Below are 19,704 nucleotides of genomic sequence, written 5' to 3' on the forward strand. Positions count from 1 at the left end.
CTCTCACAATGTCACAATCGAAGTGCGTTTGTCTGATCTGTCAATCTATCATTGCTATTTCAAAGAAGGAAAATGTGGAAAGGCACTTTCGAACTGTTCATAAAAACTACGTAACTGACTTCCTTCCAAAAAGTGATCTGAGAAAGAGAAAGGAGAGGGAACTAAAATCGCAGTTAATTGGACAGCCATCATTATTCACTCGGCTGAATTCAAAAGCAAAGGCAGACACACCAAAGCATCGTTCCGGGTGAGTCACTCGATCATTAAGCATAAGAAATCCTTCCAAGATGGAGAGATGATAAAAAATGCCTTTGTTGAGGCAGAAAGTACTGCTCAGATTTCAAGACCCCTGGCCGGAGTTTCTCCTTCTCATTAAACATGCAGAATATAAGCAACTTAATAACGATTAATGGCCGATAAGACTTGGCATTTTTTTCCAATTTGACCAACATGTTGAATGAGCTTAATTTACAGCTGCAAGGAAAAGAGAAAACCATGGTCAACATGATTAGCTCAGTTAATGCTTTCAAATGAAAAATGCAACATCTGTCCTCAAAGCTGCAGCTCCTTGATTTGTGTGAGAACTGGAGACGCAATGGAAGTCGTGTGCACAACTTGACAGAATACGCTACACAGAGCAGATTGAAAATTGTCAGACTTTAAAATAAAAAAGTAATGATTCGAGTGTTGCCCAATGTAGCGGAGTAAGAGTAGCGTTTCTTCTTCACAAATGTACTCAAAAAAAGGAAAAAGTATGGTGCAGTAAAACTACAATTTTTTTAAAAAGTTACTCAAGTAAATGTGACTTGTTACTACCCACCTCTGATACTCAGTATAAGTATGTGTATATATATATATATATATATATATATATATACAGTATATGTATACACAATATATATTATATATATATATATATATATATATATATATATATATATATATATTATATATATATATATATATATATATATATATATATATATATATATATATATATATATACACATACACATATATATATATACATATACACATTTTGCCTGGCAAAAAAATAGGATCAGAAAATAAAGTGTTTAGAACAAGTAAGTTAGTACCACTGTTTGCAAACGGTTTTTAGTTTTCCCAGAATGACAGTTCCACCAATACAGCATCTAAAGATAAAGCTTGTTACTGACATATGAAAAGTCACCCTGGCAGGTGCAGCACCTACAATGAGTTCTTCTGCTTACATAGCAAAATTAGTCACTGTGGTATAGCGGGTCCACAGCTCACATTAAGAGGCCAGTTTTAAAATAAATAATTGCCGCACGTAGTGTGGCTGAATCGGTTAGTGGGATGATTCGTGATGTGGGCGTTTCTCACCTAAGTGCACAGGTGAGAAATCGTCCACATCCGTGATTGTGCTCAGGGTTGCTGATTTGCCACAGTCACTGATCAGCAAAGTTCCACAAAATATTTGCTGTTCTGTTGCACTTAGTATGAGCAGACAAGCAGCTGGGTGGGGGAGGGTAAGAACTGCAGCAACTACTGTATTAACGTGAGCCCAGAAAGTACTCCTACTTTGTCAGTGATCAAACAACTACACCAGTCTGTATTCATATCACAACAGGAGAGAGGCATACGTGCAACATGTACGCCCTTATCTGTTCATGTCACATGCTGCCCACTACTGAAACATTCTAAGCAGAAATATAAACAGCAGCGTTCAATTTTTTTTTTCTTTTCATTTTTTTTTTTTAATGTTGATGGGTCAGTTATGGTGTAAACTACATTACTGGTCATTTTATTTTCAAGCTGATTTGGAATTTTTGCTTAGAAGGTGAATTCAGCTTCCTAATGACTATGAGAAAGTAGGTCCTAAATGATTTAATTAAGGTGTTCTGTTATTTTATCCCATATAATATATTATCGTATACTAACTATTTGACATTTGACAAGAATACAGTGGAACCTCAGTTCATGAATGTCGCGGAACACATACAAATCGTTTCATCTGTTCATGACCACACGCTTAGTATACGAACAAGCCAGTTTCCCTTTCGGTTTGTGCGCTCTGATGATTTCCGCACGTGTTCAGTCTCTCCCTGTACTGTACATTGTTCTTGGTGCATCACGCAGAGTTACTCTCCCTCAAAACTGTAACCTCCTCTCAACCCAGCTTCCTCCTGTGGTATAACAGGTCCACAGCTCCTGTCAAAAAAGCCAGTTTTAATAAATAACTAAATAAATAAAGCCGGTGCAGGAGAGAGAAAGCAAACAAGCAGGAGAGAGAGAGAGAGAGAGAGAGCACGCGCAGGCTCACCGTGCAGCTGAGAGAGAAAAGGCTAGCTGAGAGCGAGCGAACATGCGCGTGCAGCTGAGCAGGGAGCCTGGGTGTTTGTCTCAGTGTTATTCAATGTTTTTACATTAGTTTACTATTACACTGTGCATTCTATGGTATAATTGACTATTTTTGTGCTTAAAAATCTTTAAAGAAAATATATTTACATACAGTTCTTATGGTCTGGAACGGATTAACATTATTTACATACAATCCTATGGGGTGAAATTACCTTGGGTCACGACCAAATCTGGTTACCACCAGAGTTTTGGAAAGAATTATGGTCGTGAACCGAGGTTCCACTGTATGTGTAAACTCCCTGTCGATTGACATTTAAGCTTGAGTATTTAACTCATTGACAGTCACATGTAAATCGAATGCTTTTTTTTTTCTTTGGTTATATTCTTGAATAAAAGCAGACGTTTATTTGATATTTGGCCTAAAGCCTTCATGTACACTTCTCGTCATTATTAGTATAACATGGAAAAAGTTTCTGCTTTAGGTATGTGTTCAGGATTTCTCTCATTTCCTTTCATCCTACACTTACTCAGATCTTTCAAAACAAGGAATACACATGAAATACATGTATTCCAATCAATGATATACTGTATTATTTACTCTATACAACTCCAGGCACATCACATACAGATAAAGAGCCTTGGCTTGAGCTAGGAGAACTTGTTGCCTAAGCAGAGCTCTGTCAAGGAAGGGAAAGGGACAGCAGACTGCTTGTGCTAATCAATGCATTTACAAACCAAAAGATGCTGATGGAGAGGTGGGAAGGGAATTAAGGTTGGGCCAGGATTATGAGTTTTTTCATAGGCTTCAGGAATTCTAGTATTAAAAGCAAATCTGCAGCACACATTACACAATGCCCATTATTGGACCCATATAATTAAATGTCAAGCATTCAGTGTCGCAAGTTTTTATATCAATGGCAGATTAAGAAAATTAGGTAGCCTTGGTAATTGCAAAATAAAAATTACTAAAACTGGTTTACATAGAGTAAACTACATGAATATGTATTCAGCCTTGATGTAAATCTTCTTCTTCTTTAGGTTGCTCCCATTAGGGGTTGCCACAGCAGATTGTCTTCTTCCATATCTTTGTCCTCTGCATCTTGTTCTGTTACACCCATCACCTGCATGTCTTCTCTCACCACATCCATAAACCTTCTCTTAGGCCTTCCTCTTTTTCCTGGCAGCTCTATCCTTAGCATCCTTCTCCCAATATACTCAGCATCCCTCCTCTGCACATGTCCAAACCAACGCAATCTCGCCTCTCTGACTTTGTCTCCCAACCATCCAACTTGAGCCGACCCTCTAATGTCCTAATTTCTAATCCTATCCATCCTCGTCACACCCAAAGCAAATCTTAGCATCTTTAACTGTGCTACCTCCAGCTCGGTCTCCTGCTTTCTGGTCAGTGCCACCGTCTCCAGCCCAAATACCATAGCTGGTCTCACTACCGTCCTGTAGACCTTCCCTTTCACTCTAGCGGATATTCGTCTATTACAAATTACTCCTAACATTCGTCTCCACCCATTCCACCCTGCCTGCACTCTCTTTTTCACCTCTCTTCCACAATCCCCATTACTCTGTACTGTTGATCCCAAGTATTTAAACTCATCCACCTTCGCCAACTCTACTCCCTGCATTCTCACCATTCCACTGACCTCCCTCTCATTGACACATGTATACTGTCTTGTTCCTACTGACCTTCATTACTCTCCTCTCTAGAGCATATCTCCACATCTCCAGGGTCTCCTCAACCTGCTCCCTACTATCGCTACAGATCACAATGTCATCAGCAAACATTATAGTCCACGGGGACTCCTGTCTAATCTCATCTGTCAACCTGTCCATTACCATTGCAAATAAGAAATGGCTCAGAGCTGATCCCCAATGTAATGCCATCTCAAACTTGAATGCATCTGGCACTCCTACTGCAGACCTCACCACTGTCACACTTCCCTCGTACATATCCTGTGCAACTCTTATGTACATCTCTGCCACTCTCGACTTCCTCATACAATACCACAACTCCTCTTGAGGCACCCTGTCATATTGTTTCTCCAGGTCCACAAAGACGCAATGCAACTCCTTCTGGCCTTCTTCTCGAATACTCTAATATAGGTAGATCATTTACAGAATTTGGATGCCATAAGGTAAAATCGTCGTCACCTACAATGTTTTTTATTTATCCTCAGAATTTCAAGTAGGCCTGCATCTTGAGATTGCAGTGTTTCTCAAGATATGTTAAGGTTGAGTTGGGTGGGAAGACTGTTTCAACTATTTACAACTGTATACGAGTGAGGGATTTTAACATTTTTGCTAAATGAGTTTGCTTGTTAAAGAGATGCCCGGTGTTCCTGCCCCATACATCAAAAAATGGCACAGGTTTACAGAGCATCACTTGAAGAGTGCAATCTTTTTGTAATCTCAACTGGAGAGAAAAAAAATTGCTTAAAAAAAAGAAAAAAGATTGTAAGGTGATTTAGTATACAACAGCAGCCATGTATACCTAAAAATTTACATTGATACAAACTAAGTAAAAATGCACATGCTACAGGAATACACACACACACATAGAAAATAACAAAAAAAGTGTCTCAAGTACTGCTTAAATTTACAGAGTAGGAAGAACAGCAGTGAACAATATAAATCATGATTCTGACAAAATTCAAAAAATTTTCTAAAATGGAAACCACAGATGGAAATGTTAAAAATCGTCAAACAATGAAACATGTTAAAAATGAACAATTGGATATTGTCATGTATCAATGGTTTGTTCAAAAACGTAGCCAAGGAATTCCACTAAGAGGACATAGTATATTGTTTGCTGATTACTGCAAGAAATTACACAAGAGAAAAGTGAACCAAGGTCTGGTTAGAGTGGTAGGATCTAAACCAATCAAGTGGAATGTGGGTAATTCCAATCAGAGATAATCTAGTAAGGAGAGTAGTATGAAAAATAGTATCAAAGGCCACACTCATATCAAGGAGAATGAGAATAAGAATAGTAATTAGACCGGAGTCAGCAGCCATAAGAAGGTCATTGGTAATTTTAACAAGTGTCATTTCTGTACTGTGAAGGGGGTGAAAACCAGACTGGAACTTTTCATATAGATTATTATGAGATAAGTGGGAGTGGAGTTGGATAGCCACTATTTTTTTGAGAATTTGGGAGATAAAGGGCAAATTAGATATAGGGCGGAAATTATTGAAATTAGTAGGATCAGCACCAGGTTTTTTCAGTATTTGGGTTATAGCAGCAGTTTTAAAAGATGAGGGAATAATACCAATAGTAAGAGAAAAGGGAATGATGGCAGAAATGAGAGGGACCGAAGAGGGGAGGCAGGCTTTAAACAGAACTGTAGGGAGGGGGTCCAGCTGACAATTAGATGACGTGGATTTGCAGATGAGATCTGAGATTTCAGAGGAAGTGGAAAGCTGGAAAGAAGAAAAAGAGCTTTCAGAAGCCAAAATTCAGGCGTAAACAAGGGGACAAAAAAGAAAAAGAAACAGATCCGGTTTTTAGTGGAGCAAGGGAATTAAGAATACCATTAAGACAAGTGTTACAATATGAGACCAGTTATATGGGAGTGGATAAATTATAAAAGTCCATTTGGGAATCAATTCTAGAAGACAGCAAATTCAAGTTAATATTCTTAATGTTGCGAAAAGCTATGAGACGGGGGAGCTTAGGAACAGAAAAAGTAAGTTTAGCATTGAATAAAAGGAGAAAATGATCAGTTATAGTGAGTTCATCTGCTGTAAGATCGAGAGGAACAACACCACAGCAGCAGATCAGGTCCATATGTCCTTTACAATGGGTAGGAACATCAATGTGCTGCTGGTATCCATAACTCTCCTGGCAAGATAAAAAGTCTCTAGCGAGAGGGATATTGATATTGTCCGGATGTATATTAAAATCCCCCAGCAGAATTATATTTGGAATAATTGTAGATAAATAGCTAAGAAAGGTAGCAAGATCGTTCAAAAAATCATTGTTTGATTTAGAAGGATGGTAGACAGTTGCAATGATGGTAGGAACTGGCCCAGACAATTGACACACAGTTGATTCAAAAGAGCTAACAGCAGGTGCAGGCAACGGCAACACTTTCCACTTCTCGCGACACCTCCTCCAAGGCCAGAGTCTTGAGGTTGCTGCCAAGTCTCGGTTAAACAAAGAAAGTCAAACTTACGGTCAATGAGATCATCCTGAATGAGATGTCCCTTGCTCGTGAGTGAACGGATGTTCAGTAGACCAAAGCAGACTTTGTTGCGGTCACATTTGACAGAGGTGTTACTCGACCGAGCTAAGCTGGCCAACACACTCTGGTCAGTATTCCTATCTGTGTTACGTGGAGGGTGCCGAAAGACGAACCAGAAAAAGTTAATTCCTTTCGAGGCATCCATTTGGAATTTCTGGCGGGACCCACGATGGATGCATCTCCGACGAGGGAGAAATATGACATCCGGGTCGAAATGCAGCACAGACAGCAGAGGCACAGACTGGAACAGACGCAGTCAAAGAAGCTCAGCAGCTGAGTACTGAAGGAGGCTAGTCACAGGTTGAATAGCGAGTGACAAAAGACTCCAGACAAACATTAACCAGGTGAATATCCTACTAATCCACATTGTAGGCAAGGCCACAGGCAGCTCAGGCATCCAGAGAACAAACCGGTAAGTTTCAAAAGAAACTTGGTTTAAGCTGAAGCTAAATGCATACATAGCCACACAGAGATATCAGCAAAAACAGCCAAAAAAAAAAAAATTCCATCAGAATCACCAGTCATATCAAAACTCAATTGTCTAGTTACCGGCAAGCAGAGGCAAACAGTCCCGCCAGCGTCCACTCAAACTGTAAATCATGTACACATGTATAGTAAAATACAAAATATTACTATAGGCTTAGCAAACTTTATTCCTTTTCACAAATGTCCATTCCTCCATATGCTATATACTGGACTACAATTGTGATATCTTTAAATGATAAGAAACAGTGGTTATTTTATGCTATACTTCATTAATCATGATACACAGATTATGTGCAGAATAATGTGCATAAACAAAAAATTTAACAGTTATTAATGCAGGCTTTGCCCAGCTCAAGGTCTCAAAAACTGAAAACTATCCCAGGCATCAATGGAAATGAAGTAGCGAAACTTGGCATGGTGTGTCATAGGGAAGACATGACCTATATCCTAAGACCAAAAAGAATTACAAAATCAAAAATACAATCAAAATCAAAAATTTGTTAACAGTGCTCTGTTTTTCACAAATTTCTAACCATTGCTTATTTTTTTTTAATCTGTACATGAAATCTTTTGTTTTCCTATTATAAAACATGTCAAATTTACACCTAATGTTGAGCACAAAAGAGCATCACCAACACCAATCAATCAATGACATACAAATATGAATAATAAAGTATAGCCTAGATAAGTCACCCTTACAATCTGCAGCTGGCAAACTTACTCTGATAAAGAACAGATGACCCTTTGTACGAATACGTGGTTAACCTTTTGTTTTGTATAACTATGTATATTCAAAAGCCAAGCACTGGAACTCTACTCCTACTCAGTCCTAACAAGTTTAAACAACATAATACAGAAATAGCAAAACCAAACTAACAAGTTTACAAATACTAATGAAACATAAAAATGGCAAAACAAAATAACCAAGTCTTTGGGGTTCCGTTCAATTCCTCAAGCAGAACACACTAGAATAATATTAATGTTTATCTCAGACTTTATAAACAAAACCATTTCTCAGCAAAGCACATAATGCAGTCCTAAAAATGTCATCTTCAAGCAAACTTGAAAAGCTTTAACATGCAATGCTTTAGAGTTTTGTCCAGCCATCTTTCAGATGGCAAGTTTTAATTACATGCCCAGAAGAAGCTTTAAATGAGGCATATATTAAGAAATTGTAAGTATACACCATTCCCGAATACAGCCTCATTATATTATTAGTTCATCACTGCACTCTGTATTATTCCCCAAAACAAATCAAATAAATATCAGAATAAATAAATAAACAAACAAACAAACAAACAATGTTCCTGTGGTGGATAACTTCAGAAGAACTTATGCTCAAAATCCCCAACTAATACTTCAATATTACACAAAAGATGCAAGTCCCAAGAAAGTATGCTTTCATAGATTTACATGTCCGGAAAATATACGAAATAAACAAAAAAAAAACTTTTGTTCACCAAGATTATTCTGTTTTGAGCTAATAAAGACTTTGTATTAAAACAAACCAAACAACAAAAATAAAATGTCCATAACAATCCATTTTCAATACACAAAAACAACACAATTCATCAGTGATTATGCTCATAATTATTATGCCACGGACACTGAAACAATGCGGTCTTGAAGATAAAGGAAAACAAAGCTGAACGATACAAATAATACATATTAGTTTCACAGATGAAGAACTATTTAGGTTTCATTCTTCTTTTAAAACGTTATTGTATTCACATTAAGTTCTCAAAACATTGCAAGATTAAATGATGTTCAAATTTAACTACTTGGCAGAATAAAAAACTAGTACTGAAAATGTATCTTTGAATATGAAAAACAAATCCTCGTGTACTACATAAAATCTGATTTACAAAGCAATATCATTTTATATCCAATTAAGTCCCACAATTTACTCTGCAAAAGTTAAAAGTAGTACAAAGCAGTAAAGAAAATATGCTAAATCCAGCAACCCAAAGGAAAATAAATAAATAGAAACAATAATGTTAAAAATTCAGAGAAAAAAAAAAATCAGTATTTACCGATTCCATTGTCGTCTTCAAGAGGAAGAGTTAATTCCAATATAGGACCTGAATTGTGTGTGATACAAAATCCCTAGAAAATAAAGGAAATGAAAAAAGATGAGAAAACTGTACAAAAATTAAAATAAAAAATTAAATTTATATTGAAATATATACATTTTCTTAAAACATTTTAAGCATCTTTATTTACAGTTTAGAGATTTACTTTAATCATAGCAAGAGGTTTATCTACATAATATACATCTCTCCAAGTTGATTGACTGATTGACTCATCAATTAAAACACTACTTCCCATTTAGTTAAAAAGCTGACATTTGGCAGGATTGTAAATCTAGGGCAGTAGGCAACACAGAGAAAGAACATTTCTAAATGTCTAATATAATAAAAAAAAAAAAAAACATACAGGCAGTCCCCGGGTTACATACGAGATAGGGACTGTAGGTTTGCACTTTAATTTGTATGTAAGTCAAAATAGGTACAAAAATTTAATAAACGCTATTGTTTACCGACTGTAACCAAGTGCTCTGCCAATGAATGATTGAGTTTCACCTCAAAATGACATTTTTATTATTTCTACTTTATTTTCAATGGTGATGGTTTTTCTCTTCTTTACTGTATCACCAGCACTTGCATCAGATGTGTGCTTCAGAGACATTGTTGAACGGTGATGACAAAAGATTATGATGAGCTCTTCTGCATGGCACTATACATGTTATCACAGAAAGAAGGCACCAGTCATCAACACATCTGATGTACCGACAAGAGACAACTTCCTGCTATGTACAAAACAATACAAGCAGGCTTGCTATTTAGAATGAATGGGGGCATCGACGGGTGGTTCACCACCAGCGCACCTCACAGTCACCACCACTACAGTATGCTGCCTGCAGAGTCCGCCCACCGTGACTGAACACAGTGCGGCCAAATGCGGGTAGTGAATCGCCCCCATTCAATAGGCAGCCATCCGATACACACTACAATGCTACCCCCCGCAGCCCCGTTCACCCTCAATAGCCTCCGTTCAGCCACAACCGGGTCACCGCTTGCAGCATTACCAGCCACCCACCGAGAAAAAACGGGGCAGCCATGTGTGATGCGCGGGCAGTGTAACCACTTGCCGCCGGGAGCCATCCGAGGGACACTAAAATACGTGGGCACCGAAATCGCCCCCCTCCAGCCTCTGCCTGCAATGTCCCAAGACCGTAGATGATGGAGCGGAAGTCACTGAGGCGCATGCGTCGCAGCTGCGGCCCATTCTTAAGTTACATATATATCTATACTAAAAAAAGCCCTGACTGACTGACCGACTGACTAATTCTCCAACTTCCCGTGTAGGTAGAAGGCTGAAATTTAGCAGGCTTATTCCTTACAACTTACTTAAAAAAGTTAGGCAGGTTTAATTTCAAAATTCTACGCGTAACGGACATAACTGGAACCTACTTATGTACATATATCCCGGCCATAGCTTGCAGCTCAGTCGCCATGTGAGGCGGAGTTGCGTCTCTCATCGTCACGCCTCCCACGTAATTGAGTGTTTGCCCATATAAGGCTGTCCGCCAGCGGCAATCCAATACAAACACTCTGCTGCTAAATATTCTGTGCTTATGGCAACAAAGATGAGATGGTCAGGCGAGTGCGAGAGAAAGACACACACATGCGCACAAACACACACACTGGCGCACACGTGAGAGAAAGACACAGACACACTGGCACACACGCGAGAGAGGGACACGCATGCGGACACGCCAGAGGGGGCTGGCCACATAATCCACTATAAAACAACATCAAAATTTAATTGAAAAAATGAACTTAACAAAAAATAGACTATGCTCACGATAACTTGCACAAAGTACAAAATTCTCCAAAGCTCACTGTTAGAGGACTGCACTAAAGAGTGGTATCTAGGGGGGTAACAAAGTCTCCACGACAATCATAAAACGCTATATCTCCATACCAACAAGCTGTTTGGGATATATGCAAGAAAAAAGCCTTTTCTCAGCTAAAACCACAAATGTAAATGTCTGGAGTTTGCTAAGCGGTACTGGGGCTTCAAATGGGACTGTGTGCTTTGGTCAGATGAGACTAAAATTGAGCTTTTTGGCAAAAAACATTCTAAGTGGACCTGGTGTGAATCCATGAATGAGTATGCGGAAAAGCACCTCATTTACAATGTAAAGTATGGTGGAGGATCTGTGATGCTGTGGGGATGTTTCTCTTCCAAAGTCCCTGGGAACCTTGTTAGGGTGCATGGCATCATGAACTCCTTGAAATACCAGGAGATTTTAAATCAAAATGTGGTGGCATTTGCCTAAAAGCTGAAGATGGGTCGTCATTGGGTTGTCCAGCAGGATAATGACCCTAAACATAAGGCAAAATCTACACAAAAATGGCTCAGCAAAAACAAAATCATGCTCCTCCCATTGCCATCTCATTCCCCAGACCTTAACCCCATTGAAAACCTGTGAGGTAAGCTGAAGAGGAGAGTGCATAAGAGAGGACCCAGGATTCTGGACGATCTAGAAAGACTGTGCAAAGAACAATGGTTAAAAATCTTTGTCTCTGTGTTAAGTGCTGTCTTGTTAGCAAAAGGGGGTTGTACAAAATATTAACCGCAGGGGTGACAATAATTGTGGCACACATAATTTCATGTAAAAAATGTATTTCTTAATGTCGGATATTTTTTTACCAATGAATAAATGTCCTTCAATTAAAAGATGGATTTTTCTCTTTTTTGTGTTGTGAATTGTAAAGAATTTATTAGAAGTCTAAGAACACATCTTAACCGGGGCGACAATAATTGTGGAGGGCATTCCACAATGTGAATATAACACCTTGTAAAACATGGCAGAGCTACAATTAATCGTGCTTTTTATAAATAGATATACAATAACAAATGTCAAAAAGTCAGCAAGTAAGATATTAACTTGAATATTAACTAGTGTATAAATTTAAGTCGAGTTGTCACAGAAACACACTGGCATGCCATGTTGTCTCTGCCTTGATACCTGGAGAAAAAAAACAAAATATTTTGCATCTACCCTGTGATAGTTTTGGTGTAGAAACTTGGGAACCAAAATACACAGAAATCAATGAATTTATTAAAGGGCAGAATGGTTGCTAAGGATCTGCATTGGTATCTGGAAGGTTTCCGATGCACATCCTGTTACTGCCAGAAGGAAACCTCCTCTATTGGGCCATTCAGCAAGGCCCCTTAAGGTCATGCAAAAAGACAATTTTCCCTCAGGGATTAATGAAGTGTATCAAATTAAAAAAAAAAAAAAAAAAAAAAAAAAGACACAGCTTGATACAAGTTGCCTTGAAAAAAGAAACAATTATAAGACTGCATTTGCCTTATATTATACTGCACAGCTATATAGTATATACATTAAGCACATAATCACTTGAGAAACTGCAAAAACTAAGCAACTGAATAAGCAAATCATACATAAAATCAACGTGCACATTACACAAACCTGAACTGGAGAATTGCTTTCAAGAAACAACACGTTGGCACTAGGGGTGAGACAAAGGTCAATGATATTGTCCATTGATGACTTGCTGGACACATCATCGATTGGCTCCAAACATTTACAGAAACTTCTACAAAATACCAAACTGCAGCCATTACTTTTTTTCTTTTTTGTTTTAGCTTGTGCACCTCATAAGAAAGTTGTCAGGCACTCCTAATCGCATCAGAAGGCATAAGCTTATTAGCTAGTTTAGCAGTAGTTAAGGGAAGGCAGCCTGATCAGTATATCAAAGCAGTACATTACATTTTTTAAACAGCCAGAGCCACTGTCATCCTCCTGAACACATTGTACATTGCAAGCTTACAATACCAATTAACACTCAGCTTTAAGTGCTTTTTGCAGCATGTTGTTTGGAAGCATGATAGAAAGGGCAAAATATGCACTATAGCCAAGCCACAAACAAATAACGAAGTACGATTTCTTTCTATAATTATGTAAAGTTGATCTTTTTGTTCAGAAGATGGCATAAAAAGAACAACTGCCATGTTTGAGTGAGTAGTGACTCGGGGAAAAAAAAATAGTTTGTTTAAAACAAACAAAAAAAAACTTTTCCTGTAAGCAGACATTTATTCAATTTCATTTTATGATGAGGCAGATATAATTTTGTGAATTTGTATCAGTTTTAAATGACCATGGAGCAAATCATCTTTCAATCATCATAAAAACATTATCAAATACCCATACGTGTAGAGTGTTGCAATATGCTGTGAAACAAGAAAATTATTGCATCCCAAAATAAAATGCATGCCACAACCCCCTCCCCCAGACTGTGCAAATTGTTTGCTTCAACTTGCAATGCGTAATTTACTTTAATTGCTGCAGAACATCTGTAGACTGTAGCGTACAAGTTAGTTGATCCTTGAAACAGATTCATTTGGAATATTCTGAAATTTCCTTTTTTTCATTTGGAATATTCTGAAAATTCATTTTTTTCAGTGTTTAGTAAGCTAATCTTTAAATTTAAACATCTGTCAATTAACTACTTACCTTTTCAACATTTTAGGTCATTCATTGCATGTCAACCAATAACATTTGAGAAGAGAAAAAAAAAACTGAGGTGTTCTAAAAACTTTTGACCAGTAGTATATACCCATTCTCTCCCTTTGATCTCCAACATTTTTCTTTGTCTCCCAGTCGCCTTGTCTATCATGCTCAAGTTCCTTTAAACCCTTGTGGTGAAAGGTATCTCAATTATGATTCCCAGACCGCTAATGAGAGAACTGGCTGACCTGACCACAGCCACAAGTAAATGCATGATCAGCCAAACTCACCATTAAAACCTTGGTGTTGCTCAGCTACACTACCAAGAGTGCCTGCAGCTATCCCCAAAAACATCAAGCATGAGCACACTGTTTATAAACTAAATTACTTAGTACTATGGACCCCTAAATGTGCTTTACCACAGTGCTACAGCTTAAGATTGTCAACTTTTACATGATAATTGAGAATTTATATTGTCTCATACTAATTCATTGTACAGTATATCAAAGCTAAGAAATCACAACTTTAGTATTTTTAGCCAGCTACGAGTATATTAATTATTGCTTTGGAAATATATCCCAATTCTAATTGTGAGATATTATTGGGATGTCTTGCATACACATCATGTTTACGATCTAGCCAATGAACTTAATGATATTCAAGTCTCGAGACAGCAGGGGCTATTCCGAAAGCAGCATTTTGTGTTTCTTTGAAGTAGATTTTAAAATATATTCTGGATTGTTGTTATTATAGAAGTCGACTTACTGTTTGATTTGTAGATATTTAGTGGAATTTATTTTTACCTGTATTTGCACAATGTTTCCAGTGCCAATAGCTGCCACACAACCCCAAAACAGTATAAATCCACCCCTAGTCATAACAGCTGGCAGGATTTCTTGTTCTTCAAATACTGCTTTTTTCACCAAACAAAGCCTTTGTGATTGTGGCCAAACAGTTCAATTTTAATTTCATGGTTCCAAAATATGTGTGTCTTATATACATGTTGTTTTGCACAGTTAACACATTGTTTTTGAGATGAGACAGCAGGTAAGGTTTTCAGTAGAACATCCATGAAGACAATGCCCATGAATGAAAGTAATGCTGTATAGTAAACAGGGGTGCAGAAATCCAACGCCAGACTCGGGTAAATTGACCGTCGGACAAGCGTGTTTTTCTAGGTTCAGTTGCCCACGGATAAGTGCAATTTTCCGGAGAAAAAAGAATTATGTGCGCTGTGCAGGACACATTTTTACCACGACTTTCAAATTTTGAACATTTGGATACGTACTTCATGTGGAAACAGTCTACTTAGGCATGTTCTTCATGTCCAAATTGGTCTTCAATATTGTTTACAAAATGACAGCTGATTTTTCAAAAGGGAAACACTCTTACAGTCTTACATAAGTATTTTACCCTACTATTTACACACTTGAAGATGCGGTCATGTTTAATCATGTCGACATTACGATGTAATCTGATGATTTTTCATTATAATCAATAACTTTTATATATTATTGATATAATTCATTGTTTCTACATAAAAATGCAGTCATTTCACTTACAATGCAAATGCTTTCACCATATAAAACTTGTTAGGCAGTTAATCTTTCCTGAAAGTGCTTTGGATTACAAGCACGTTTCCGGAGTGAATTATGCTTGCAAACCTAAAGGATTATTAGGAACACCTGTTCAATTTCTCATTAATGCAATTATCTAATCAACCAATCACATGGCAGTTGCTTCAATGCATTTAGGGGTGTGGTCCTGGTCAAGACAATCTCCTGAACTCCAAACTGAATGTCAGAAAGGGAAAGAAGGGAGATTTAAGCAATTTTGAGCATGGCATGGTTGTTGGTGCCAGACGGGCCAGTCTGAGTATTTCACAATCTGCTCAGTTACTGGGATTTTCATGCACAACCATTTCTAGGGTTTACAAAGAATGGTGTGAAAAGGGAAAAACATCCAATATGCGGCAATCCTGTGGGCGAAAATGCCTTGTTGATGCTAGAGGTCAGAGGAGAATGGGCCGACTGATTCAAGCTGATAGAAGAGCAACTTCGACTGAAATAACCAATCGTGACAACCGAGGTAGGCAGCAAAGCATTTGTGAAGCCACAACACGCACAACCTTGAGGCGGATGGGCTACAACAGCAGAAGACCCCACCGGGTACCACTCATCTCCACTACAAATAGGAAAAGAAGGCTACAATTTGCACAAGCTCACCAAAATTGGACAGTTGAAGACTGGAAAAATGTTGCCTGGTCTGATGAGTCTCGATTTCTGTTGAGACATTCAAATGGTAGAGTCAGAATTTGGCGTAAACAGAATGAGAACATGGATCCATCATGCCTTGTTACCACTGTGCAGGCTGGTGGCGGTGGTGTAATGGTGTGGGGGATGTTTTCTTGGCACACTTTAGGCCCCTGATTGCCAATTGGGCATCGTTTAAATGCCACGGGCTACCTGAGCATTGTTTCTGACCATGTCCATCCCTTCATGGCCACCATGTACCCATCCTCTGATGGCAACTTCCAGCAGGATAATGCACCATGTCACAAAGCTCGAATCATTTCAAATTGGTTTCTTGAACATGACAATGAGTTCACTGTACTAAAATGGCCCCCTCTGTCACCAGATCTCAACCCAATAGAGCATCTTTGGGAGGTGGTGGAACGGGAGCTTCGTGCCCTGGATGTGCATCCCACAAATCTCCATCAACTGCAAGATGCTATCCTATCAATATGGGCCAATATTTCTAAAGAATGCTTTCAGCACCTTGTTGAATTAATGCAACGTAGAATTAAGGCAGTTCTGAAGGCGAAAGGGGGTCAAAACACCGTATTAGTATCGTGTTCCTAATAATCCTTTAGGTGAGTGTATATATATATATATATATATATATATATATATATATATATATATAAATATTTATTAGTAATGGGCGGGAATGACCAAAATTCTATAACATGGTTTTTTTTGTAAATTATCCTGGTTTCACGTTATTCAATGCTATTTTTTTCCCCATGCATGAGTGGATGTTAACCACATTTTCCACTGCAGTTACTTCAGTAGACTGGCTAAGAATAACCTATTCCACTGTCATGAGCATTGTACAAAAAAAACATTTTAATATGCACACTAGTATTAATACAGGTTTGCATGGCCCCATAAAATGATAGTTTTCAAGGGGATGGCACTAATGAAGAAAAGGAATCACATTGCAGGACAGATGCAGTCAAAATATAGAACCTTTTAATTGAACAAATTTTGCAAAAACCTAAACTACAATTTTGACAACATATTGTCAACCATCCAAAGAGACATTTAGACTTAGTAAAATATCCAGAGGTGCTTGTCAAAAGTTGTATTGCACTGAACATGTCTTAGAAAAGGAATAAATAGTAAATATTTTTTGTAAACCAACTACACTTTCTGTTAATGTTAACAATCTCTGTCCACTGACATGTTAAAGTGACATTTTTTAACAACTTTACCATCATTAAACTGCATATTTAAACTAATAAATATTAACAATAAAAAATAGTGCAACTTCCAGTAATAATATTATTACTTCAAAACTTCAAGCCCAGGTACCTTACACAGTATTCACCAAAATAAAATAAAATAAAACAAGTACAACTTGGTGATGACATCTTTACCAACTGAACCGTCATTAAGGCAAATTGCATTAATATGGACCTTGCTTCAAGCTAAGCTACATACATGAATAATAAAACTGCAACTTGCATTTATAATGCTATTTGTGGCATAGTGGGTCTGCGGCTTTAAAAAAAAAAAAAAAAAAGTTTTTATATCCAGTTCGCCATGTCCGTCGCCGTGGGCGTGACTGCACGACTGCTGGGAGTTGATGAGGTGATTGGGGTGAGTCGCACCAGATCGTTCTTTATTGATTCACCGGGTTACTGCGGCATGTGAATAAGGCATTGCGCTGATGCAGATGTATATTTATGAGCCGACAGGATAGGGGAAAGCAAAAAAGAAAAGAAAGAAAACACAAGGAGGTTAAAGAAGGGAAAAGGCAGTCATGGGAGATGATCCAGAAACAAGGAAGGTGAAGGCAGCACAAGCTGGGGCTCTGTGAGAGAGCTCAGGCTTAGGCGATCTTGGGGCTGGTTCATCCCACTAACTAAGCGTGTAGAGTGTGGCAAACGAAATGTAAGACCACCCAATGGATCCGAGGAGTGTCTGAGTGAGCGCGAAGGAAGACGGGAGGTGTACCAATCTCGGACGGTCTGACTGCGCAGTGTGGTGGCAGCCAACACAGGAGTTGGCAGAAAGCAGTTTGTGCTGGAAAGGCTCCGCCAGCAACGCCCGTAAAGGGTGAGCACTTGGAGACAGAAGGTGGTGTGCTGCAATTGGAAAGACTGCATTTTAACCTTTATTTTAATGGATTTATTTATTATGGATTTTATCCCCACGTTTCATTGGTTTTATGGATTTGCTATTTATTTGGGTACTGTATTTTTCTGAACACTGCACAATGGACACTTTCAGTTTTACTTTTGACTGTTTTTATCAAAAGCATTTGAGCACTTTCCACCACCCCCTGACTTTAATGAGATTTCTCAGCTCATCTCGGTCATAACTATCAACGGTGTTGGTTCAACAGATTCCCATGTGGGAAGAGGGAGTCTGTAGGGAACCGGCATCATCACACTATTACACAGTAACCAGGGACATTACACAGTATTGAAAAAAAATAAAACAAGTACAACTTGGCTTGCAGTATTATCCAGTAGTCCAGTACTATAGAAACAGTATTCACACATTGGAACATAATGGTTTGTATCTTAACTTTTAAAACCAAAGTATCTTCAGACAACAGACACGGTACCTTTTTTCATTAAAAAGTTCTTCTGTGTCATCATGTTCAACTTGATTGTCTGCTACAGCTTCCGTTTAGGAATGTTCTCTCTCCATTTTCAGTGCTCAATACCTCCACTAACGCATGTACTTTGATTTAGAGAATTTTTCATATAAAACAAGTTGGTTTCACGCTGTCAGTTTATTAAAAATAAGAAAACATTCTAACGGTTTCCAAATGTTATAAAATATCTATAAAAATCTTCACTTAGACCCGATTATTTTTTCCCCGACAACATTGGTAATATTTACTTCTTTGGAAATGTACCATCTTGCGGAATTTAGAATATGTCATTAGGAATTACCTGCGTAACCCATAATGCAATGCAGTAAGCACGTTTTTCTCGCTATATGCGTGTTGCTGAAACTGAAGCAAGTAGCATCGCGGATGAGAAATGGATTGTTTCTTTATTAAAACTGGCACAACAGGCTCTGAAAAACCTGACAATGAGGGCGAGAAAAGAAAAACAAAAGCTGAAAGAACCGTCTTTTCAATCGCAATGGCTCAAAGAGTTTTCATGGGTAAATGCAGACGACACTGACTCCGTTTTTTGCCAAATTTGCCGTCAGTATCCACTTATTGCCGACAAAACATCCACATTATTTACCAGCAAGAAAGTCGACAGAAAAGACACACTACTGTTGCATCAGCTGACTGCGAAACGCATTTCCTGTGTGTCAAAGCATGAGCCTAAAAGTAAGTTTCGCCTTCCACATACTTCTTGTGAGAGATTATTCTCCGATATGAATTTAGTAAAGAGTTCTCCAAGGCAAAATACTACTCCCTGAAAGAACTTTTTTCAGTTTTAAAATGGAAGGCAGTTTTGGTATCAATAAAATAAATCAGAAAAAATAAACTATTTTTCACTTTTGTTATTTGTTTATGGGCAAGTGAATTTAACTGGCAGACAAGTGGATTTTCTAAGTTTATTTGTCCATGGACAAGTAGAAAAATATTTGATTTCCACACCCCTGGTAAAGCAGTGCATGATCTCATGTTTCTTGACTAAAGCTGTCTGCAGATCCCTTGCAGTAATATGCAGATCTTTTTTGTCTTCCTGCACAGTATACATGCTGCTCTGTCACTTTCTTGGTCTTTCAGGTCTTGAGTTAACCTCTGCAGTTCCCCTTAACAAATATTTCTTAATGACATTTTGGACTATGGAAATTGCTAGCTGGAAGTGCTATG

General features: G+C 38.1%; 1 protein-coding gene across 3 annotated transcripts in view; it reads right to left on the reverse strand.

Moving 5' to 3' along the window:
- ankrd11 (ankyrin repeat domain 11) overlaps positions 1-19,704 on the reverse strand; it is a 402,782-nt gene that overhangs the window by 300,319 nt on the left and 82,759 nt on the right. For all 3 annotated transcript variants that reach the window (XM_039763291.1, XM_039763292.1, XM_039763294.1), the window contains one exon: positions 9,119-9,191. The gene's annotated coding sequence lies outside the window, so the exon portion shown is untranslated. The remainder of the gene's footprint in view (positions 1-9,118; positions 9,192-19,704) is intronic.

This window comes from Polypterus senegalus, chromosome 9, assembly GCF_016835505.1.
Source record: "Polypterus senegalus isolate Bchr_013 chromosome 9, ASM1683550v1, whole genome shotgun sequence".
Classification (NCBI taxonomy): Eukaryota; Metazoa; Chordata; class Cladistia; order Polypteriformes; family Polypteridae; genus Polypterus; species Polypterus senegalus.